Below are 24,512 nucleotides of genomic sequence, written 5' to 3'. Positions count from 1 at the left end.
CCCAAGGACCTGGGCATCCTCCATTGCGTTCCCAGGCCACAGCAGGGAGCTGGATCAGAGGTGGAGCAGCCGGGACTCAAACCGGTGCCCACATGGGAGGCCAGCACTGTAGGTGATGGCTTAGCCCGCTGCACCACAGCGCTGCCGGTTAAGTCTCTGCCCGTAATGACAGCATCAGCCCCAGCCGCTCCATTTCTGACCCAGCTCCCTGCTGATGCACCTGGGAAGGCAGCAGAGGACAGCCCAGGTGATCGGGCCCCTGCACCTGTGTGGGAGACCCGGAGGAAGCTCCTGGCTCCTGGCTGCTGATAGGCTCAGCTCCGGCCATTGCAGCCATTTGGGGAGTGAACCAGCGGATGGAAGACCTCTCTCTCTCTCTCTCTCTCTCTCTCTCTGTGACTTTCCAAGAAGAATCTATAAGTCAATCTTTTAAAAATCAATGCTGTGTTTCTGTGAACTGCACAATTAATTACAGAATTCAACCAATAGCATTAAGTAGAACACACAAAAAAAATACTAAGAGGGATAATGTATTAAGTTGTTCATCAACAGTCAGGGCAAGGGCTGATCAAGTTACCGTTTCTCATAGTGTTCATTTCACTTTAACAGGTTTCCTTTTTGGTGCTTGGTTAGTTGTCACCGATCAGGGAGAACACATGATATTTGTCCCTTTGGTACTGGCTTAATTAACTCAGCATAATGTTTTCCAGATTCCTCCATTTTGTTGCAAATGACCGGATTTAGTTGTTTTTGACTGCTGTGTAGTATTCTATAGAGTACATGTCCCATAATTTGTTTATCTAGTCTACTGTTGATGGGCATTTGGGTTGGTTCCAGGTCTTAGCTATTGTGAATTGAGCTGCAATAAACATTAAGGTGCAGACCGTTTTTTTTGTTTGCCAATTTAATTTCCTTTGGGTAAATTCCAAGGAGTGGGATGGCTGGGTTGAATGGTAGGGATATATTCAGTTTTCTGAGGAATCTCTAGACAGACTTCCATAGTGGCTTGACCAGTTTGCATTCCCACCAACAGTGGGTTAGTGTCCCTTTTTCCCCACATCCTCACCAGCATCTGTTGTTCGTAGATTTCTGAATGTAAGCCATTCTAACCGGGGTGAGGTGAAACCTCATTGTGGTTTTGATTTGCATTTCCCTGATTGCTAGTGATCTTGAACATTTATTCATGTGCCTGTTGACCATTTGGATTTCTTCTTTTGAAAAATGTTTATTGAGGTCCTTGGTCCATCTCTTAAGTGGGTTGTTTGTTTTGTTGTTGTGGAGTTTCTTGATCTCTTTGTAGATTCTGGTTATTAATCCTTTATCTGTAGCATAGTTTGCACATATTTTTTCCCATTCTGTCGGTTTATGCTGGTCCTTTCTAAAATTATTATTCAGAGACATAGAGGCAGAGATAGAGAAATAGCTCCTATTAACTTTTTCACCCTTCAAATGCCTGCAACACGCAGAAATGGATCAGGCCAAAGCTGAATGCCAGGAACTCAATCCAGGTCTGTCACAAAGGTAACAGGGAAACAACTTCTTGAGCCAACACCTGCTGCCTCCTAGGACACATATTAGAAAGAAGCAGAAAGCAAAGTTAAGTGGGTCTTGGCTGCATGTACTCTGATAAACAATGCTGGGTTCCAACTAACAATATAACCACTAGGCCAAATACTCACTCTTCATTGGATATTTGTCACTCATTTTCCAAATTCTGTTTGATGGCTTTGGGCATTTCAGATGCTGGAACTACAACTCTATTTCTAATAAAATGAATTCTATAAGTGATTTTCTTTCTTTTCATATTGACTGCTAAAATACCTAGAACCAGACTTGTTCTTGTTTACCATCAGTATTCATATCACCATACAATTTGCTTTTCAACCTTCTTACCTACATTTCTTTGTGCTCCCCATTGTTTTATAGGCATCCCCTTTTAGATCATAGTGAAATTCTCTCCAATCAACCTACATGCCCTGGACATCCTACTTAAGAATCACTGATCTAAATATTTTTGTCTGAAATGAGGGTGTTAATTTAAACCTAATATATGACTTGTCAAAAAAAAAAAAAAAAAAAGGAAAATTGACCCATCAATGGGGAGATGATCAAGTTACTAACATCAGATTTTAAAGCTTTATTTTTGATGACATTATTTATTATTTGCATTGCATCACATTGTGTGAATAATTTGCAAGTGATAGATTATTGAAGTTACTAAAGGGTTTCTGCATGGTTTTCTGTATATGTATGAAAATATACTTAAGTACTAACATAAGTAACACATAGGATACCTTTCAGTTTACCATATTTCTGTGATTTTTTTTATCCATGTTCTAAACAGAAATGTTAGGAATATGTTTCTTTTCTTTTCTTTCTTTTTTTTTTTTTTTTTTGGACAGGCAGAGTTAGACAGTGAGAGAGACCAACAGAAAGGTCTTCCTTCTACTGGTTCGCCCCCCAAATGGCCGCTATGGCTGGCGCACTGTGCTGATCTGAAGCCAGGAGCCAGGTGCTTCTTCCTGGTCTCCCATGTGGGCACAGGGCACAAGGACCTGGGCCATCCTCCACTGCCTTCCCAGGCCACAGCAGAGAGTTGGACTGGAAGAGGAGCAGCAGAGACAGAATCCAGTGCCCCGACCGGTACTAGAACCCAGGGTGCCGGCGCCACAGGCTCATAGCCAAGTACGCCACGGCGCCAGCCCATATTTCTGTGATTATAGTCGAAGACCAGGAGTTTAGATTGCAGTTTATAACTTATATGACAGTGACATAATCAGAATCCACATGGTTTCAGATATGTGTGAGTCATAACCAGATTCCTGATTCTTTTTAGCTACTATTGATGGCATTCAATAAAATAAAATAATAAAAAAAATAAAAAACAGTGTAAAAGCTGTTTTTTTTTTCATTAAAAAATTCTGTGCAGACTTTAGATACACATAATCTATTCAGCCCAATCTATAATGATGACAGAAAGGGTCTTTTAGAGGATGTTCTTTAGAGCATGAAATAAAACATAGATGATAAAACATAAGTTATGGTTCAATGTGTCCCCCAAATTTCATGTGTCAATAATATAATCTATAGTTTAATAGTATTGAAAGGTGAAACTTTAAAAAAATTATTTATTTGAGAGGCAGAAATACAAGAGAAAAAGATAGATGGACAGAGAGAAAGAGAGAGAGAGAGAGAGAGAGCTCCCATCCATTGGTTCACTCCCCCAAATACCTACAGCAACTACAGCTGGGCCAAGCCAAATCTGGGAGCTGGGAACTCAATCTGAGTCTCACACATGGGTGACAGGAACTGAATCACTTATGAATGACCTTCTGTCCCCCAGATCTGCATTAGCAGGAAGCTACATTCAGGAGCCAGAGACAGGTACCATACCAGGTACTTGGATGTAAGACATAGGTATCCTAACTGATGATCAAATTACTAGAACAAACATATGCCCTACAAATGTTGAATCTTGAAGAGGTAATCTGGTTACAATGGCTCTGTTTTCATGAATAGATTAATGCAATTATCATTGGAACAGGTTAGGTATCTTGGTAGTGGATTCCAGTTCAAATAATATGTTGGTCCCCCTTTTGCCTTCTATGTCCTTTGCCTCCTCTCCTGCCCTTCCATCTTCTGCCATAAGATGGTGAAGTAAGAAGGCTCTCAGCAGATGCAGGACTTCTCTTGAAATTGGAGTTCCCAGCCTCCAGAGCAGAATATATTTTATAGATTACCGTCTTTCAGAAATTCTATTACAGTAGCACTAAACAGATTAAGACAGTAGTCTTAAGACTTGTATCTTTCATTAGCATGTGAAGTTGAGACTTAATACTCAGTAGTAGTGAAAATACTCAATAATTTGTTGCCAAAAACAATAATGACAGAAAAGAAAAACAAAACTGTGTTTTCAGGCTTTCTTGCGGTTACAGTGAAGATATGTTTAGGTTCAACCAGACATTTACACAACAGATTTTTCATTGAATTCTATGAAGAAAGTAGAAGACTGCATGGAACCCATTTTACTAGGGTTGATCAAGGAAGAATAGGTGGGATAGAAAGCAGCATTCATAGAGGCTTCTTGATTCAGTATCTACCTGACAATGGCGAAGGTAACAGTGCCTACATTGAGATTCTGGAAGCTCAGCTTTAGAATCTCTTTCTGTCTACCTAAACTAGAGGAATTGAATTCTGTTGCCTTCAATCAGAATCCTGTCAATTGTGAGTTTCTTCTACAGACTTATCACACATTACTTGATATGAAACAATCTTAAATTTGCACCTGGTTTGCCTATTTTAAGATTTATAATGTTTCCACTAGACACAAATATATGACCACTTTCTTTCCATAATGCCATCATAACTTAATGAGACACAAAGAATGAATCACAATTAGGTCCATAAAATACTGACTAAATTAAAGAATCTGAAGCATATTTGGAGAGTATTATCCATATACTTTACTCCTATCATCATATAATTACAACTTAATCTTTATATTTAAAATTTTTAAATATCACCATTCTCCACAAGCAATAATTATTACATGCACAAGTGGACACAGTTATATGAAGTAATTAGACTATAATAAAGCAACCTAAGAATTAATCAATAATCATTTATGGAGCAATATTTTGCAGCAAACTTGGCTAGGTATAAAGTAGTCCAATACATAGTCTACTTTACTTCTCAGATAGAAGATTCAATACATACAACTTATCACCAATACTAAAAGGAGAGATGGTTGACTGAGAAGGAAAAAAGTGAGGCTACAAACCTGGCCCTGTCACTTGTAAATTTCATGCTTTAGCAATACTATTCTGAATGTTCACCTTGACATTTTTAAACCAAGAAAGACATGATGTAATATTTGGAATGCTATTCTAAGTTCCAAAATGGCTTTTTCCCAACTCACTCACCTGCGGACACTTCAAACTATAGATCTAGCCAATCCAGTTTTTGTGACACTCTTAGCCCTTAAAATCAAGAGCAGTATAGCATCATCATGAAGACACAATGAAGTGTGGCGCTGTCTCAGTTCTCAATGAATCAATAGTTGGTCTCTGTGGAATGAACATCAGACATTCGCTAATCAGGGTAAACCTTCTCCCAAGCATCATTGTTTTTACTTTGGATTCCTAATCAGCATTTTATTACCATCCCCTGGGAGCTGGAACCCCTCACCTAAATTTCCAGCCATGGATGTCACCTTCTGCCAACAGACCATCTGGATCCACTGTGCTGCCATCCACCTGATTGCCATTATTGCCTATGCCTGAAGCCTCCTGCTATGAGGCCCAGCAGGCAGGGCTGGACATGCCCAAAGCTGGACATTAGTCCAAATGAATCCTGAGATAATGATACCTCTCAAAATATCTGAATAGATCCTATTAGCATCACTTCTCAAGAGCCAGTCCCATAAAACTAGTAACATTTATAAAATACTTCCTATATATCAAGCACTGTTATAAATACTTTGTTTACATTATTTTATTTAACATTTATAATAACCAAGGATTGGGTACTATAATCATTACATGTTTTGAATACATTAAACAAATATGACAGAAGAGGCTTAGATATTTTCCCAAAGTTCCAAAACTAATAAGTATCAAACAGGTTTTAGGCCCAAACACAGACTCTTAATGCCTAAGCCATGTTAATTTACAAAACTACTGACATGTGAGCATGATGTCAACCTCATTCCTTCCCATAGGCTGGTGGTTGAGATTTTAGAATTCCATTAGATTAGAAAAGTTACTAAGTGCTGGTGCCACGGCTCACTAGGCTAATCCTCCACCTGCGGCACCGATAATCCAGGTTCTAGTCCCGGTCTGGGCGCTGGATGCTGTCCAAGTTGCTCCTCTTCCAGTCCAGCTCTCTGCTGTAGCCCAGGAAGGCAGTGGAGGATGGCCCAAGTGCTTGGGCCCTGCACCTGCATGGGAGACCAGGAGGAAGCACCTGGCTCCTGGCTTCGGATTGGCACAGCACCAGCTGTAGCGGCCATTTGGGGGGTGAATCAACAGAAAAGGAAGACCTTTCTCTCTGTCTCTCTCTCACTATCTAACTCTGTCAAAAAAAAAAAAAAGATACTAATCACTATTATAATGTAATTAAATAAAACAGAAAAATGTATATAATATAAAACAATTTTTAAATCTAAACTATTCTTTATAGTGAAAGGATTTTAGCCACAGTTATGTGAATTGCTCAGAACACTAAGATTCTACTCTTCAACATCACAATATTTTAAACGTTTGTTTTAAAAATTTTCTAAAATATATTACATTAACTTTCCAAAGCAGTAAATATAATAATGAATATCATGTATAATTTTCTGATCTTTAGGTAAATAAAGTAAGTAGACATGACCAAAGGTCTAAGTGGTTTTTTTTTGAATGGTATGAAATTTCAAGAATTTATTGTGTGCAGATTTATAATAAGTTGTCATGACTCTCTTCCTGACTCTTACCAGGGATAGAACTGACATATAAAAGGAGAGGCATGGTGTTTAGGCAAAAGGAGTGGAATGTAATTCCACCTAGGTTGGAATGTAATCTGGGTTTGGATTGAGCACATTTATGAACTGGATAAGATTTGACTTTCGAAGTTCATGTAGATGTTTAAAATTTTTTTGCTTCTTTTTTTTAACTTTTATTTAGTAAATATAAATTTCCAAAGTATAGTTTATGGATCACGATGGCTTTCCCCTCCCCCCCATAATTTCCCTCCCTCTCGCACCCCTCCCATCTCCTGCTCCTTCTCCCATTCCATTCACATCAAGATTCATTTTCAATGATCTTTATATACAGGAGATTGATTTAGTATATATTAAGTAAAGATTCCATCAGTTTGCACCCATACAGAAACACAAAGTGTAAAATACTGTTTCAGTACTAGGTATAGCATTACTTCACATTGGACAACACATTAAGGACAGAACCCACATGAGAAGTAAGTACACAGTGACTCCTGTTGTTGACTTAACAATTTGACACTCTTGTTTATGGCGTCAGTAATCTCCCTAGGCTCTAGTCATGAGTTGCCAAGGCTATGGAAGCCTTTTGAGTTGGCCGACTTTGATCTTATTCCAACAGGGTCATAGTCAAAGTGTAAGTTCTCTCCTCCCTTCAGAGAAAGGTACCTCCTTCTTTGATGGCCCCATTCTTTCCACTGGGATCTCACTTGCAGAGATCTTTGATTTAAGTTTTCTTTTTTTTCCCAGGTGTCTTAAAATTTAAAGTCTTATGTTAACTGTTAATGGGTTATGGGAGAAGATTTGATCTAATTATGACCACAGGGAGGTGGGCCCAATGGTAGGTCTTCAGGTCACTGGAGGTTTGCCCTAGGAAGGTGGGTCTCATAAAAGAGCTGAAATTTAAGGGGAGTGTGCACCCTAAGTTTCTATATTCCCTGTTTCGCCATGTGATCGTCTTCTGCTATCCTCCAGCCATACCCATGTCTGAACCAATGAGGCTGCTATATCTTGCTTGAACTGAGAAAGTATGAAATATAGTGGAGAAAAACAATGCTCTTTCCTAAGAAGCCCTTCTCTGGAATTTCAGTTTAAGAAATGAAACTCTCATACAACCACAACACTACTTTCCACTTTGTCTTTCTCCTTCCCTCTAAGTCTCTTCCCCCTATCCTACTTACATACATGCAGTGTTCTTTTAAAAGGGAAAGATCCTGCTATTCATTAACAATGAAAATAATCTTCAAGGATCAAAAATAAACAACTATAAGATGAATATGAACTGAAGTTGACAGTAGCAAAGTTTGCCTTTCACGTGCTTAATTATTTGTGTGTTGTGTTTTTCTTCTACAATTTTCTTTATTTTGTCTCATGACATGAGTGTGTTACTATGGATCCTAGGGTATTTTTCACATGTGGTTATGTTGGATACCAAGTTGAACAAAGGGATTGGGCTTTCTTTGGATTAGTACATACAGTAATGTTTTAGGTCTACCTTTAGTCAAGTTAGAATAACACACGATCTCTTTGGAGTTATCCGTGGTATAAAAGGATGAATGTTTAACTTGCATTTTGAAGTTAATATTTAGTTAGTAATAATATATAATTGCCTAAAATGCTCCCCTTTTTTATAATTCTCTATAATATAATAATTTACATAATAATAATAATTTATATAATAATAATATAAGCCGGCGCCGCGGCTCACTAGGCTAATCCTCCGCCTAGCGGCGCCGGCACACCGGGTTCTAGTCCCGGTCGGGGCGCCGGATTCTGTCCCGGTTGCCCCTCTTCCAGGCCAGCCCTCTGCTGTGGCCAGGGAGTGCAGTGGAGGATGGCCCAGGTGCTTGGGCCCTGCACCCCATGGGAGACCAGGAAAAGCACCTGGCTCCTGGCTCCTGCCATCGGATCAGCGCGGTGCGCCGGCCGCAGCGCGCCGTCGGCGGCGGCCATTGGAGGGTGAACCAACGGCAAAAGGAAGACCTTTCTCTCTGTCTCTCTCTCTCTCACTGTCCACTCTGCCTGTCAAAAAAAAAAATAATAATAATAATAATATAATAATTCTCTATAATAAAAGTGAGTTGTGGAAAAATGCATAGACAGCCTAAGATTTACATGCTTGTCACCTTTTAACTTTGTAAAATAGTGGATATATATATATATATTATGTGTGTGTTGATACACACATATCTATGTAAATACATAGTAATTTACACTAACATCAAAATCTTGCTTACTTACACCTGCCAGTATGATAATCTCTGAAATTCTGATAGACTGACAGAATAAAAATGGATCTGTTGGAGTATAACATGGGTCAAATACTTGAATACCTTAACACCCATCATACATGGGACCTAGACAGAATTTCCAGTCCTGGCTTTGACTGTTATGGATGTTATGGGCATTTGGCGAGTGAACTGGTGAGTGGAAGATTGATCACTCTCTCTCAACCCACTCCCCTACACCTATTTTACCCTATTTTTCAAATAAAATTTAAAAACTAAAAAAAAAAAAGCCATCTGCTTAAGACTTCTAGACTTCTACATCCCCAGATGGAGTTCAAAATAAAACATGAACTAATCATAAAGAAACATGACTCCTCCATTTTTAACCAGGGAAATATAATTGTTATTACTGTTATTTGGAAAAGAAATTAAAATTGCTGCTGATAATACATTTGAAAGTAGATCTTTTAAAGTAGGCAATGAAGAACACTGTTTCTAGACTTACTTCACTCAGACTCTGTATTTCAGTTTTCCACCCAAACAGGACTTTCTCATTGAACCACTAGCTGCAAATTCAGCAGGAAGAGACCATTTTCTCCTTCAGGTTCTATCGCCTTTTGTTTGTGACACTGAAATTCAATTCTTAGAATTGGTCAGGAATGGAACTTGACCAACATGGAAGACTGCATGTCCTAAGAAAACAACATCTAGAGACATCTTGCAGAAGGCTTAGAGCAACAATAAAAAAGAAAATAAAAAAAACCACTTAATTCCCAGCATACTGCAATGTATGCAGCTTCTCACAATGCCTTCATAAGACATGTGAGATGAAGAATCCATTTTTAAAAAGAGAGACAGTTCTAATCTCCTGATCTGGATTCCCTTTGTTACAAATTTTATTAACACATTTGCCTCTGAGAAGTTTGCAAACTAAGGCAAAGACAAACAAAGAGCATATGCTAAATTGATCATTTTTGTATCTGAATATTCACTATTTCAGAGACAAGAAGCTGCTCAATCTGATTTGGGGTATGATTATGCTGTAGTCCAAATTGAAGTGTCTGTGGAAATGGATTGGCTAAGCTTCTCAGTTGTCAGTCATATCACTTATTCTGTGCAGAGTGAGATGAGAGCACTCATGGGAAACAGTAGAAGTGGGTCTGTGATACACCTAGACAGATGGGTGCTCCTTTCGTGCAAGGAGGCCCTCCCCGACTCAGCAGCCGTTGTTGCTGGAGAGGAGGGAGAATCCTCTCCAGTTCTGCCAGTGCCACCTCATGCTTTGGTCGGGGGAGGTCCTCTGGGGGCACATTCCAAGAATTCAGAATTTGGAACAAGTGTTCTCAAATAACATCAGCAAATACCTCTGAAAGAACTGGACTTGGGATGAGGGAGGTTTTACACATGACACAGCAGTATCTTTAGAGAGAGACGAGATGATAACATATAAAGATGTAAATCAGGAAAAATCCGAGCAGCAGTTTAAGACAAAAGAAAAGTGGAGCAAATATTTGTTGCAGCAAAGTGTGTTGTTCAGAGGAGGAGGAATTTCTGTGAGAGATGGCATTTCAGAAGTCAGTGCTCATCATTTACCAAAAAAACACACTGAAATCGTATCTCTTGGTCTTAGCAAAGGATGCAAAGACATAATTAGGTTTACCCTACAGCAGTGAATCTAAGATTTTTTTCTTTGTTTTTCCTTTCTCAGCTGTTTCTATGACGATTACTGGGAGAAACAGACCAGTCGGAGAATGGGTGGGTGGAAGGGTACAGATAGGGAAGTAGGTAGATTTTGAGGAATTAGCGCACGTGATTGTGTGGGCAGGCAAGTCTGAAATCCAATCCATACCCTGTCAGGATTTCTATCTTATAAGTCATAAGGCAGAACTCTTTCTTCTCTGGGAAGCCTTGGTTATTTTGCCATTAAGACATTCAACTGATTGAGGCCAGTACACATTATCAAGAGTAATTTTTACTTAAAGCCAACTGATTATAAGTGTTAATCCATCTACAACACATCATCATAGCAGCATCATGGCAAGTGTTTCACTGAACTGTGGGGCACCATGGCCTTGTTTTGCTGATATGTAAAATTAGCCACCCCAACAACCTGGGACAGTTCCTAAAACACCCCTATACCGAGCCGGCGCCGTGGCTCAATAGGCTAATCCTCCACCTTGCGGCGCCGGCACACCGGGTTCTAGTCCCGGTTGGGGCGCCGGATTCTGTCCCGGTTGCCCCTCTTCCAGGCCAGCTCTCTGCTATGGCCAGGGAGTGCAGTGGAGGATGACCCAGGTGCTTGGGCCCTGCACCCCATGGGAGACCAGGAAAAAGCACCTGGATCCTGGCTCCTGCCATCGGATCAGCGCGGTGCGCCGGCTGCAGCGGCGGCCATTGGAGGGTGATCCAACGGCAAAGGAAGACCTTTCTCTCTCTGTCTCTCTCTCTCACTGTCCACTCTGCCTGTCAAAAAATTAAAAAAAAAAAAAACACCCCTATACCACCCACCCACACCCACACACACAAAACATACACTCACATGCACACACACACTCAGGAAGTGGTTTATGAAGCAGGACAAATCCCCTAAAACATGTTTCTGCTCTAAATGACTCCAGTTGTTCCATTTTATACAAGCCTTAACATTGATGCTGTTTGCTTTTGTGACATTTTTGCAAAATCAGTTCCAAAATCAGTTCTTTTCTTTTCTTTTCTTTTTATTTTTTGGACAGGTAGAATGGACAGTGAGAGATAGAGACAGAGAGAAAAGTCTTCCTTTTTTTTTTCCATTTGTTCACCCCACAATGGTTGCTGCGCACAGCGCTGATCCAAAGCCAGGAGCCAGGTGCTTCTCCTGGTCTCCCATGCAGGTGCAGGGCCCAAAGACTTGGGCCATCCTCCACTGCACTTCTGGGCACCGTGGCTCAATAGGCTAATCCTCTGCCTGCGGCGCCGGCACACCGGGTTCTAGTCCCAGTCAGGGCACCAGATTCTGTCCCGCTTGCTCCTCTTCCAGCCTGTTATTTTCTTTCATAAAACTTGTGAGGGTATTGAATCCCTTTCTTGTTAGTACTCACAGGTTCACCACAATCTGAGACCACCTGCCTTTCTGCTTACTTCCTGACACCTCTCTAAGCCAGTTTTGACTTCTATCAGTTGCTCTACATATTACATGAAATGCTCTGATTTAACCTTTTCCTTCCTTCCTTCCTTCCTTCCTTCCTTCCTTCCTTCCTTCCTTCCTTCCTTCCCTCCTTCCTTCCTTTGTATTTTTAGATCTTCCTCTGAAAGAAATTTCATTTTAATTTCAGATATTGACATTTTCATCATAGAGCATTCCTGACTTGTTAAACACAATCAAATTACTCTCTGAAGTCCTGATGAATGACCTTCTGATTAATTGTTAAGGACTGTGGCATCTCCTCATGGGTATGTAATTATCCGTGTATGTGTCCGTTTCCTCCATTTTTAATCAGCAGAAATCATGAAACTTGAGCATCTTTTTGTTTTTCAGTGGCTCTCACTCGGAGCCAGTGTGCTGTAGTTCTTCAAATGTTCTTTATTTAAAAAGATTCATGTATTTATTTGAAAGTCAGAGTTACACAGAGAGAGGAGAGGAAGAGAGAGAGGTCTTCCATCCTCTGGAAACTCCCCAATTGGCTACAATGGCCAGAGTTGTGCTGGTCCAGTCCAAAGCTAGGAACTTGGAGCTTCTTCTGGGTCTTTCATATGGGTGCAGGGGCTCCAGGACTTGGGCCATCTTCTACTGCTTTCTCAGGCCACAATAGAGAGCTGGATCAGAAGTGAAGCAGGCGGGACATGAACTGGAATCCATATGGGTTGCTAGCACTTCAGGCGGTGGCTTTACTCGTTATGCTACAACACCAGCCCAAAATGTTCTTTTAAAACAAATCATAATAGAAGGGGAGAAGGGTGTAGGTAGTGATGGAAGGAAGGGATAAAGGAGGGAGGAAATGATAAAAACAAGGAAGAGAAATAAAAATTAAGTTGATAGGGAGGCTGGCATTGTGATACAGTAGGTTGTGGTGTCACTTGGAATGCCTGTATTCCATGTTGGAATTCCTGTGATCAAGTCCCACCTCTGCTTCCAATCTGCTGTCCTGCTAACTGATGCGCACCCTGAAAGGCAGATGTACATGGCTCAAGTACTTGGGTCCTTGACACCCATCCAGAAGACCTGTATGGAGTTCTTGACTCTTGGCTTTGATTTGGTCCAGCTTTGACTATTGTGGTCACTTGGGGAGTGAAACAGTGGTTGTAAGATTCTCTCTCTCTCCCTCTCTTCCTTTTTCCCTCCCTCCCCCCCCCCACCTTTATCTCTCTCATTCTGGCTTCTAAACAAATAAAAGGGAAATAAACTTTAAACAATTTGAGAATTTCACAGAGAGAGAACATACATACTCTTAAACCACCAGTTGAAGAGTCCTGTAGTGGTCCTCTAGATTTGTTCCATCTTTTAATAAAGAAGGAAAATGAAATCTGGAGAATTGTACCACTAGTGTAGAAAAAAGATAAATGATTTGGGTCAGGTTCACAATGGTAGAATATGCCTGACCCAGAGAGCTTTCCTTATTGCCAAGCTGTGAATAAATGTAAGATTAATGCAATTGCAACACTAAATTCCCCTCCCTAACCCTCCACATCTACAGACATTTTTTTTTAACCTCCTCTTTTATAAAGTATGGTAATGGCACTCCTGAAGCACTCTATTCCCTATGGAGTCTCTGGGTTGAAATGGCAGGAAAAGAACCTCAAGGAGCTTGAGTGGCTAAGTTGCCACTAGGAGAACAGGCTCCTTGTGTAGTTCTCTGTCTTATCAGTAATTTGCTTGAGCAAGAAATCGGTTTTAACACAGTAAGCCCATGGAATCGGAAACTGTTCGTTACTGCAGCATATTCCTATCTTATCCTTACCCCTCAAATGGGCAATAGTGAGGGTGTACATGCAACGAGGACAATGAGTGACAGAAATACCATGAAGACATTGAAACTTTAGCCGATGGAGCTTTCTTTATTTTTGTTCTTTCCTTTTGCAAGGAGGATGGAAAGATTCCAAGAAACAACTTCAGCTGCCTCACTATTTTACCTAGGGCTGGCCTCAAATACCAACCTTACAGAACTGCCTTTCTCCCTGGACAATTTGCACTTCAGAAAAGCATTTGGAAGCAAGTTTTCATAAGGTAGAAAGTAATTTAATGTTGAAAAGGTAGAACCAACCATACATGAATAAATGCATATCCATTGCATATTAATAATGCAATATAATAATCTACCCTTCTAACTTTTAGAAGACTCCTCTGAGCCCTTTCCCAATGTTAAGATGCTCTGAGCTCCAGGCCAATTCTGACTTTTTCTCCTTGTTTCTACGAAGTGTTCAGGAGAGTTACAAGCATACTCCCGGAAATCTATTTGAAATGAAATACTGACAAAGTTTTCTGAGACCAGGGAATAGAGAACCAAAATGTGTGTAGCTATGTCATACCTAAAAGGGTTGCATGAATAATTGCTGTGTTTTGCAGATTAGCAAACTTAGAGTTGCAATTACTAACTTTTATTATTTCTAAGGATGTTATGTATATGAATGTAGTAGAAAATTATAAGGTTATTTGGGTTATTGTTTGTTTTGAGGCAGTAGTCATCCAGTTGTGGAATATAGGCTAAGCAGAAAACACTGCCTCTTGACTATGAATGTAGATGAAATTTCTGTATTTGAAACCATATGTTAGGGACCGGCGCCGTGGTGCAGTAGGTTAATATTCTGCCTGTAGTGCTGGCATCTTGTCCCGGCTGCTCCTCTATAATCCAGCTCTCTACTATGGCCTAGGAAATCAGTAGAAGATGGCCCAAGTGCTTGGGCCCCTGCACCCTCATGGGAGACTAGGAAGAAGCACCTGGCTCCTGGCTTCTGATGGGCACAGCTCCGGCCACTGCAGCCATTGGGGAGTGAACCAACAGATGGAAGATCTTTCTCTCTGTCTCTCCCTCTCACTGTATGTAATTCTACCTCGCAAATAAATAAATAAATAATCTTTTTTAAAAAAGAAACCATATGTTTGATTTAATGCTACAGTTGCCCTCTATGATTCATAAGATTCATTCATTATTCATTCAACAAACACATGACAGGTACTGGGCACAGCAATGTGTCTATAAAGATCAAATAGGTTACATTCCTTGATTTCTAATACTCAAAGATCTCACATTTCAGTGAAAAAGAACAATTAGTGAATGAAAATTTTATAATGAAGGGGAAGACAAGGAATTCTAGGGGTTTCCTTGGAGGTATTTTGGAGATGGCCATTCTTATATCGGGACTTTTAAGAGAGGCAAAACCAAGAATAGGCCACTGCATACAAAGAATATGCAATGGAAAAAGAGATTATGAAAAAATATGCTTTTGTTTTATGACTAAGTGAATGCAAGAAATGTTTTATAATAAGCCCTGCTATCAGAGCCGCCACAGTGGCATAGCGGATAAAACTGTCACCTGCGACTCCAGCATCCCTTATGGGTATGGTTCAAGTCCCTGCTGTTCCACTTTCTATCCAGCTCTCTGACAATGCAACTGGGAAAGCAGTGGAAGAAGGCCCAAATACTTAGGCCCCTGCATATGCATGAGAGACCTGAAAGAAGCTCCTGGCTCTGTATTAGCCCAGCTCCAGCCATTGTGGCCATTTGGACAGTGAACCAGGGGATGGAAGATTCTCTCTCTCTCTCTCTTTCCCTCTAACTCTGCCTTTCAAATAAATAAGAAAGAGTCCTGCTACAGTGAAAGATAATATTGGGAAGGTAGAAAGACCAGAATATGAAAGTGTCCAGTTCTTTTGGATTTTATTCTCTAAGGAAGGGGAAGCCATGGGAATATGTTAAACCTCTGAAAAGCAGGATCTAAGCATAAACTTTTGTATAATATCATCCATTCACAAAGTTCTGTAATTACAAGAAACTAATAGACTATTGTTTTAATTTTCACATTTCTTTCTGCTTAGATTTCATGCACATTCAGTTATCTATTTTCAACCATAGTGGTATTTAGTTTCGGATCTGAAGATCTTAATTTCGCTTTTTATTATCATTCCAACAAATTTGAATCTTTAGGACAAGAATTCTGTCTCCTCTCTTTCTTTTCTTTAAACATTTATTTATATTGATTTGAAAGCAGAGAGACAGACACACACACACACATACACACACAGAGAGAAAGATTTTTCACCAGTTGATTTACTTTTTTAATTCCTGAAACATCCAGAGCCAGGCAAGCTGAAGTCAGGAGTTGGAATCTCATTCCACGTCTCCCATAAAGGCAGCAGTGACACAACCACTTCACTGTTGCCTCCCACAATCTGCTTTAATAAAAACTAGAACCAGAATTGGAGCCAGGATGTAATCTTGGAAACTCTATTATATAATGTGGGCACCCCAAACACCTTGTTAACCATTGAACCATATGTTTGCTTTATTCTGGTTTTTTTTTTTTTGTTTTTTTTTTTTTTTTTTTTTTTTTTTTTTTACATAGCCTTGGATGTAGCTTTGATGCTTGCATATGACAAAGGATTATTGCAAAGATTCCATGTGTTGGGCCCTTAAGAGCTCTCTCCATTCCACATGGAAAATGTTGAATATAGTTAGAAGATCTTCTTGGGAAAGTCTGAGGTTCCAAGAATTCAGTGAGCATGTAATTTAAGTTAGCATACCAAGTATCAAGACCAATCCATTACACAGCAGACTCATAGAATGGCAAATGCCCTAAACAGCACTCCGGCCCTTAAGGCATTTGGATCTGGCTAAAAGGCCCATGAGAGTTTCACAGGCATGGAAAGCCAAGACACTGTGGCAAAAATGATCTGAATGAACGATCTCAGTGAATGACTTCCCAGTGGAAAGAATGGGCTATTGGAGAAGGAGCTACCTTTCTCTGAGGGAGGAAGGAACCTCCACTTTGATATGGCCTTGTCTAAATAAGATCAGAGTTGGTGAACTCAAGAGGGTTCCATAGCCTTGGCAGCTCATGACAAGAGCCTCGGATGATTACTGACGTCATAAATAAGAGTGCAAGTTGTTAAATCAACAACAGAGTCACTGTGCACCTGCTCCCCATGTAGGATCTCTGTCCTTAATGTGTTGTACTATGAGAATTAATTGTAAAATTACTACTCGAACAGTACTCTATATTTTGTGTGGCTGTGTGGGTACAGTCTGTTGAAATCTTTACTTAGTATGTACTAAATTGATCTTCTGTATATAGAGATAACTGAAAATGAATCTTGATGAAGAATGGGATGGGAGCGGGAGTGGGAGATGGGATGGTTGCGAGTGGGACGGAGGTTATGGGGGGAAAATCCACAACAATTCAAAAGTTGTACTTTGTAAATTTATATTTATTAAATAAAAAAATAATAATAATAACTCAGTCCACAAATACAGCCGATCGGTTTCAGTAATTAAGGAGCACAGAGGTGAGGACTCCACGGGCAAGGGGACAGGGCCCTCGTGGAGGGGGGATGTGGGGAGCTGAGGCTACAACAGGAGCTTTGGGTGCTCACACCGTTAGTGATGTCAACTCGGAGACAGGCCACATACAAGGGGGTTTTAAAGAAATTCATGGAAATGTGTCTTATGCAAAAACTCTGTGCAAAATTTTTGATACCAAAATAAACATCTTTTTGTTCCATTTTGTCAAAAAAAAAAAAAAAAAAAAGACCAATCTGTGACTCAAACCTGTTGAATCCCATAACAAATCTGGGTCTCAATTCCCTTAAATGAAAAATGGGTACAATAACTATTGTATTTATAGTAGGAGGATTTGTGTACTTTAGAGAGTATGATATAAATGAATGTTTTATAGGAATTGTGAAATATAAAATTTCTAGCAATGGTGATGATGACAACAATGTCAATAATAAAGATAATGACAAAGAGTGTCAAGTATCTGGACATGTTGGAACATTCTCCACTCTAACACAGTTCAGATATACTCATCTATGAAATGAGAACTTTATTCTGTGTCATTTTATGCCCAAAGATATTTACTGTCTGAACCATAGGCTGAATTCAGCTATTGGTTCTCTCTCACAGTAGAGCTTCAATTTAGGAAGCCATTTTGCCTCTTGGAGAAGAGAATGTGAAGTTAGAATTACCAGGTGTTGGTGCTGGCTTTATCAGTAACTATCATTTTGGTTTTCAGAGTCAGAAAATTGGTGATAATACACTTTTGACTTTCTCCATAGGATTAATTTTCTGGTCAAATTAAAGGATATGAAAATCCACAACCACATGTGTGCCAAATAATATGCTATTTAAATAGATTCAATATGGCCTGGCACAACATAAAACTCACTCGGTGATTTTTTTGAATACACTTGTGCCAAGAAAGTTGAAGCTGGGCAACTTACAGTTATGACCAATCACGAAATCCACCTCCTCTAAGCCAGACTTGTACACACAGAAGCTTTATGCATAGAAATGGTTTTCCCTATCACTAGGATGGTAGGAGCAAGGTTATTGCAGCTGTATGAGCACATAAAAAAGTCAGGAAATGAAATGTCAACAGCAAGTGTAATACCTTTCTAATATATGTCCTTCACTTATTGAGACAGTTACCGGGCTGTTCTTGAAAGAATGATTTGTTTATAAACTAGGTACATTCTTTCAGCTCTTTAGAGGAGGAGAAAATGCCTCCATCACATTTGCCTTCTTCCACATCATCCAAAAAATGTATTTCATACATCTCTATGAATTTACATACGTTTATTCTCTCACTCCTGATTAATTTCTGGGCACCTACTATGTGTTAGTCATACATGTGACTATTGAGGGTAAGATGTCCTTACACTCAAGCACCTTTCAATTTAGTAGGGAAAACCAGTTGTGTAAACAAATCAGGGCAACAAAACATTATAGTTACTATGATAGAGGTATACGCAGAATGCACAGGGAGACACAAGAGGGAGTGTTTAGTTCTGCCTGGGGAGGGACAAAAGCTTCATGGAGAAGATGATATTCGATGTGGTTCTTAAAATATAAATGATTTTTACCAACAGACAACAGAATGGGGAAGTAAAAGAACTTCAATTTGGAGTAGGTCAGGGTGTGGGATGTCCAATTTAGTAAACCACAGAAATACTATCAGATAAAGGATATCTGATATACATTATCCAGTCAAATATGTAGATATGGGACCTAGCGTGCAGGGTGTAGTCAGGGATGTACATCACAGTTTTCCAGTTCTGGAACTGGAGAAGAGTATCATGGTTAATCCAGTACTTAGACATGATTCTTGGCCGTATCATGTCTGTCATCAGATTATTGCAGACTTAGAGACTTTGTGTATTAAAGAGTATTCTAGCCTTTATAAGGCATGAGCCTCTAATCAGTGCCACAAAATTTGTGTTCAGGTAGATAAAAGTCATCATTAATAGAGTAGAAATAGGGACACACATGGAGGTCTCTCATCATGGCTGGGAGGCAGCATTGCATGTTCTTTAACATGGAGTCCATCAACAGCCAGCTCATATCCAAGCTCTAGATGATTAGGTATTGGATCAAGGGTGAGATCCTTCATCTCCTAATGCTTTAATTTTCACACCTATGAAATGAGGGTAATACTAGCATGTGCCTTACAAATTTCTAGCATGTAGTAAAAGTTGTGTCATTACTAGGATTATTGTTATGTGAAGATGGTGGGATCTTTGTCTCTGGACTGGCCAAGGATACTGTTGATAGACACTTCATGCAAAACACCATGCCTCACCTTTTTTAAAAAATTATTAAAATGTATGTGAGAGGGAGAGACACACACAGAGAGAAAGAGGCAGATGACAGAGATCTCCCTTCCTCTGCTTCACTGAAAGGTTTGTTCAGGTTTTTATCTAAACATTTTGATTTTCATGCACCTAGAGGTAAACAGAAGTGGCCTATATTAAACACTGGTCAAAGCTGTTTAAAATGATTCTTGGCAGGGATGGGAGGAACCTCTCCATGACATAAATTTCTTAAAATCCACACATAAAAGTAGTGACCTCTCATAAATAAATAAAAAAGTCCCAGCATGTAAATGCATTAGCTGAAATAAGTGTTTGATCCTTATAACCAAAGCCCATTTTCTTTCTTCCATCCAGAAAGCCTTGAAGTGTGAGTATTACACTACTTGCAGATTTCTATGTAGGCAGGGGATAAATAGTCCGCTTCTGTAATTAATAACTATTAAACCTGTTTGACTGATCATATCTTTGGGCTTCTGAAATCTCTTCTGTGCAGGTGTGCATTAATGGAATCCATTAAATTCATATATTTCAACAGATAGTAATTTACGATCTTTTATAAGATCTGTCAGGAGCCGCAGCAGGAGATACAGGACTGTCTCAGGGCATTACAGAGCAAACGGAGCTCCCTCCCTCAGAAATGACTCGCCTTTGCGTACTAAATATGAATGTCAATGCAATGGGCAGTCATATCAGGTGCATTCTACAGCATTAGCTCTCTGGGAATATGTAGAATAAGCTTTTTACCACTGGTGAAACCCTGAATAGTAATGAACAATTTTCAGGGACACTGAAGGAAAAGAGTATAAGCGTTCTATCTATGTTATATTTACCATGGAAAGAGAAATGAAGAACATAGCAAGGCTATAGTAAAGTAATGGGGTTTTCTCTGGGTAAGTTACCTTCCCAATGCCACTTGTGCTTGCAAAATCTCACAGTTAGCATCCTCCCCATTCTTACAAATGTTTCTCAAGGATTTAGAAGTCAACCTTGACTTCCTCTGTTTCCCATCCTTTGGCTTAGCCAGAAGAGAAATGCTGTCCTGGACAAAGAGTGCTCCTTCAGCAGAGCCAGGCTTCTGAATGGGCAAAGGAGTCAGCCGACTTCCTGAGGGGACGTAAGGGGGGTGGTGCCGCCTTACAGAGGTAGAATTCTTTTTGAAAGGTTTACATAATTAATTGAAAGCTGAAAATAAACCTGAAAGAGCCAGTAAAAAGATAATATAGCTAGTGGACAGTCAGCTAAGAGAAGAAGGTTGGCTAGTGAGGGATGAAAAGTTATGCTGAACCATCCGAGACAGGATGACAAGAAGTTCTTAAGTTAAAAGCCATTAATATTTTAAAAGAATTATTTAGTTATTTGAATGACAGAGTTACACAAAGAAATGGAGACACACACACACACACACACACACAGAATCTTCCATCCACTGGTTTACACCCCAAATGACCACAATAGAGAGTAGGACAAACCGAAACTGGAAGCCAGGGAATCCAACTGGGTGACAGGGACTATATAGATTGCAGGGGCCAAAGAACTTGGCCCATCCTCTGCTGCTTTGCCACGTGCATTAGGAGAGAGCTGGCGTTGAAGCAGAACTGCTGGGACTCCATCTTCCCCTCATATTAGATGCTGGAATTGCAGGTGCACCTTAACCTGCTGCACTACAGCACTGGCCCTAGAAGCCAAAATATTAAAATATCATTTTCCTATTTTATAAATACAGCAAAAGTGTTTTTCAGTGAGTTTGGAGTGGAAGAAAGAGTTGAGTTGAATTTAAAACCTATATAATTGCAATGAACAATCCTATTTATGGAAATGTTTTTGCCATTCAAAGAATTTTCAAAACAATCAGGTTAGGTTGGCAGTCACCATTTTAAAGGAGATAACTGAGTCCTGGCCCATTCAAAAGCTAATTCATGTTTAATTCATTAAAAATGATCCTTCTACATAATCCAAAGGGCAATTAAGGCTAGGAAATAGAATAAATATGAGCTGAATAGTATTTCTAAGAGATTGACTTGGAAATGTTAAAGAGTCAAAATCAAAATCACAGAATCATTCAATTGGAGAACTTCATCTCTTGGGTGATGGTTAAACCTAGACTGGACATGGCAGTGGGAAATGTACTCCAGGGTCTGATTTTGGCTGTAGGAACATGTTGGCCTTTTTGCCTTAATGGATCATCCCTTTCTCGGGCTTCTGTTGTATGAGAGCTGATGAGATCCAGCCTGAGGCAAGGGGACCGTCTCAGTACAGATTTTCTCTCCATCTGCAGGAGTAAACACTTTACTGGGAGATTTAAAGTGAAATTCAGAATTACAAGGAAGTATCTAGGAAACGGATATTTTTTTCTTCAGTGAACTCTTAAGAGGGCTTGTCAGTAAAGTTCAAGCAAGCAGGTGTGCTGAAAATTGCTTTAAAACCAAAGAGACAGTAGGAGGCATGCATATGCCAGAAATCATAGCCCCCATGAGAGAGACAAGCCCATTTTTCAGCAGGAGCAGCTGGTGGTGCATCTGCAGACAGGTTGTTGTCAGGAGTGTTGAGCAGAGAAATTTCAAGAGAAAGGCACTCACGAGAAAGGAAGAGGTGCAAGGCCCCTAGTGGATGAGATTAGCAGGAAACTTGGGTGATGGGCTGAGTCCTGCGCTGACATTGTTAGAATTTAGAATTCCATCTGAGATTGGGAGGCTGGAAGAAAGTGGCACTGAGACTTTAGATTGGAGTTTGTTAAATCCTGAGCAATAAAAATTGCAGTTCACTTTAATGAAACTTCCTGGGAAGACTATTAGTATTAAACAGGGAGACTCTCCCCCCAGAAATAATGCTAAATCACAGTCACAAATAATTCCTAGTCCAGTTCAGCACAAGGCAGAACATGATTGCACTTTTTAAATTAAATTCACTCTTATTGCCTTGGTGGTTGCCGTTTTCAGAAATTAATAGGAATGGCACACGTGAGCTGAAGGGACGAGGGTGGCCATACTCTATTAAGGGCACAAAGGTGCAGATGATAGAAGTGGGTAGACAGAGGCTTGGCTGGCTATAGTACCTTTATGAAGCATTTACTTCAGGGGAGTAGATAGACAAAAAGAACTAGGACTCTAACAGAATCAAGATTTCATGAAATCATTGTTTATTTTAAGGCACAAAATAACTATGTTCCACTAAAGGACAATTTACTGTTTCTTTTAATATTTTTGTGAAAATCATAAGAATCAAAATTGTCTTTTATCCTTTATTGGACCCATAGCTTGGAGCAAGTTGTCTGTCACAAGGTGAATGCTCCTTTCTTACATTTTAAATTATATGGAAATATGAAAAATAAATCTTATGTGAATTTAAATCATTATTAGTACCCATCTTTATTCCACATGCTGCAATGTGAATCATTTGTTGAAATTTAATAAGTGAATCACTTATTCATGAATTTGGCAAATATTTGTTGAGCCTTCCCACTATGTACCAAGTGATTACTTTTTGGATACAGAGATTAACAGCACTTTGTTCCTACCCTCTAAGAGTTCACTCCAGAATCAATGAAACAGACAACAAAATGAACAATCTCAATACAGAGGAGTAAATGCTAATGAGACTGTTTTCATCAATCAAAAACATGGAACCTGGACCTGAGCCTGAGGAATGGCACTAGAAATATCATCAGGAAAAGCAGATGTTGGCAATGATCTTTAGGAAATGGGTGATCATCTAAGTGAGCAGGATCGGATAGCTGGTTCTAAGGGGTAGCAATATGGGCACAGGCACAGAGGAGAGAGAACAGCAACAGTTCAGCAACTGAGCCAGGAAACAGAGAGCTGCGTCAATCATGGATTGAAGACATCTGAAAAACAAATTTGGGTCAGAAGCTGAAGTTGGTCATGCTGAGGTGTACGTACCACAGTAATTAGAAGCCACTAGAAGATTTTTGATAGTAGTGATGTACACTGATTTGAAGTTCTGAAAGGAATTATGGTGTCATTGTGGAGGATGTTTAACAGTAAGAAGACAGGCCGGCGCCGTGGCTCAATAGGCTAACCCTCCGCCTTGAGGCGCTGGCACTCTGGGTTCTAGTCCTGGTCGGGGCGCTGGATTCTGTCCCGGTGCCCCTCTTCCAGGCCAGCTCTCTGCTGTGGCCAGGGAGTGCAGTGGAGGATGGCCCAGGTCCTTGGGCCTGCACCCCATGGGAGACCAGGAGAAGCACCTGGCTCCTGCCTTCAGATCAGCACGGTGCCCTGGCAGCAGCGGGCCAGCCACGGCGGCCATTGGAGGGTGAACCAACAGCAAAGGAAGACCTTTCTCTCTGTCTCTCTCTCTCTCTCCCTGTCCACTCTGCCTGTAAAAAAAAAAAAAAAAAAAGACACTGGATGTATGCATGTCATTTAGGGAATTATTACAGTAGTCTTGGTAAGCAGAAACCAAAGAATGAAAGAACACAATAGAGAAGATATCAGGTATAATTGAGATATTGATGCAACTGAGTTGGGAAGGGAGCATATATCTAGGAGACACTCTTTATGCACGTGGAACATACTCACTTCTTTAACACCATAAGAATCACATTAATTAGGCCATAATGTCATGTCTATATTGCTGATGAGGAAATAGAGAATAACTCCAGAAGATTACTTCATTGCAATACTCATCAAAGCACCTGTTGCAGGTTGAAGTATCTCATGACAGGAAATTAGGGAATCAGAATCAAAACTAGCACCCGTGTTGTTTTAGGTGCTCCAACCTGGAGACAGCAACAAGAAATAGGTGAAGCAAAGTATGATGGCCACATCGTTTGCAAATCTTGCAGCCTAATCAGCTGATAAGAGAAACAATGCCACAGAGAAAAACATAGACTTTAGTCCAGATTGCAAGGTGAGTCCTTGCTTCCCTTACCCTTTCTCTCTCTGAAATCATAACCATTGGGGTCATATGTTTATTGTAATGGGTGATATTGGAGGCATGGTTACTTGTAATGCAGGGTTCTCAAAGTCAAGATTAAACAGCATGAGAAAAATAAACAGCACTCAGA

Source organism: Oryctolagus cuniculus, chromosome 10 (assembly GCF_051225735.1).
Source record: "Oryctolagus cuniculus isolate XC-2025 breed Fujian yellow rabbit chromosome 10, ASM5122573v1, whole genome shotgun sequence".
Taxonomy (NCBI): Eukaryota; Metazoa; Chordata; class Mammalia; order Lagomorpha; family Leporidae; genus Oryctolagus; species Oryctolagus cuniculus.
Note: the sequence above shows the minus strand (reverse complement) of the source record.